Here is a 2,055-nt window from a genome sequence, read left to right as displayed (position 1 = left end):
CTCTTAATTCAAGTTTTCAGGAAAGAGAGCCAATGATTGCCTGGTCCTGGGTTACAGATCTGATCATGGATCAATTAGCTAGAATGGGGTGGGGTGGGATCATGAGGTACAACATGGCTAAGTGTGCCTGTCTCTGCACAGAGCATAAAGATGAGAGGTTCTCATGAAAGAAGTGAGCTGATGGCAAAGAAACTTGCCTAGCAAGGTGGAAAAATGTATGACTGGCCACTTGTAACATAAAAATAGGATAGTTTGGTAATTCTCAAAGAAGATAGCATCTCAGGGGAATACCTTACTTAGGAAAAAGTTCCTACTGAAGTCAAATTAAAATACTTCTTGTAGGTATTTAACCAGATAAGCTTTCTTGAGCAATGCAGAGTAATACTATTTTGCTCCGGCGACAGCAGCTCAAGTGGCCAAGGCAAGATGGGTCAAAGTCAGAGTCGTGATCATGGTCCTGGAGGTGGCAAGAAGGATGACAAGGACAAGAAAAAGAAATATAACCCTCCTGTACCAATTAGAGTGGGGAAAAAGAAGAAGAAAACAAAGGGACCCGATGCTGCCAGCAAAGTGCCAATGGTGACACCTCACACTCAGTGCCGGTTAAAATTACTGAAGTTAGAGAGAATTAAAGGCTACCTTCTCATGGAAGAAGAAATCAATATAAATCAGGAACAAATGAAACCATTAGAAGAAAAGCAAGAGGAGGAAAGATCAAAAGTGGATGATCTGAGGGGGACCCTGATGTCAGTAGGAAACTTGGAAGAGATCATTGATGACAATCATGCCATTGTGTCTACATCTGTGGGCTCAGAACACAACGTCATCATTCTTTCATTTGTAGACAAGGATCTGCTGGAACCTGGCTGCTTGGTCCTGCTCATTCACAAGGTGCATGCAGTGATAGGGGTGCTGATGGATGACACGGATCCCCTGGTCACAGTGATGAAGGTGGAAAAGACCCCCCAGGAGACCTATGCGGATATTGGGGGGTTGGACAACCAAATTCAGGAAATTAAGAAATCTGTGGAGCTTCATCTCACCCATCTGAATATTATGAAGAAATGGGTATAAAGCCTCCCAAGGGGGTCATTCTCTATGGTCCACCTGGCACAGGTAAAACCTTGTTAGCCAAAGCAGTAGCAAACCAAACCTCAGCCACTTGGTTGTTGGCTCTGAACTTATTCAGAAGTACCTAGGTGATGGTACCACTCAGTGGTTGGCTCTGAACTTATTCAGAAGTACCTAGGTGATGGTCCCAAACTTGTACGAGAATTGTTTCGAGTTGCTGAAGAACATGCACCATCCATCGTGTTTATTGATGAAATTGATGCCATTGGGACAAAAAGATATGACTCCAATTCTGGTGCTGAGAGAGAAATTCAGTGAACAATGTTGGAACTGCTGAACCAGTTGGATGGATTTGATTCTAGGGGAGATGTAAAAGTTATCACAGCCACAAACCGAATAGAAACTTTGGATCCAGCATTTATCAGACCAGGCCACATTGACAGGAATATTGAGTTCCTCCTGCCTGACAAAAAGACCAAGAAGCGCATCTTTCAGATTCACACAAGCAGGATGATGCTGGCTGATGATGTAACCCTGGACGACTTGATTGTGGCTAAAAATGACCTCTCTGGTGCTGACATCAAGGCAATCTGCACAGAAGCTGGTCTGATGGCCTTAAGAGAGTGTAGAATGAAAGTAACAAATGAAGACTTCAAAAAATCTAAAGAAAATATTCTTTATAAGAAACAGGAAGGCACTCCTGAGGGGCTGTGTCTCTAGTGAACCACGGCTGCTATCAGGAAAATGGTTGGGAGATTTCTCAGTCCCTGAAAGGGATGAGGTTAGGGTAGTTGCCCAGAGGAATCCCTGTTCCCATTGACTTTTATTAGCAAAACATCCTGTGTCTTTTGGAGTATGATGTGTAAGTGCCCACTGGGTGGCCTGTCTGTTGGTCACTGTGCAGCAGTCTGCTTTCCAATGAAGCATGCTCTTTCACAAAAAAAAAAAGTGAAAGAAATGCTATTTTACCTTCTCTGTGGTAAC

At 43.5% G+C, this 2,055-nt stretch overlaps 1 pseudogene; it reads left to right on the top strand.

Moving 5' to 3' along the window:
* The first annotated feature begins 400 nt into the window (after positions 1–400).
* On the top strand, positions 401–1,818 carry LOC105492274 (26S proteasome regulatory subunit 4-like; annotated as a pseudogene).
* The last annotated feature ends 237 nt before the right edge of the window (positions 1,819–2,055 follow it).

The sequence above is a fragment of the Macaca nemestrina genome, chromosome 18, assembly GCF_043159975.1.
Source record: "Macaca nemestrina isolate mMacNem1 chromosome 18, mMacNem.hap1, whole genome shotgun sequence".
Lineage (NCBI taxonomy): Eukaryota > Metazoa > Chordata > Mammalia > Primates > Cercopithecidae > Macaca > Macaca nemestrina.
Note: the sequence above shows the minus strand (reverse complement) of the source record. Positions and strands in the feature narration are given on the sequence as shown.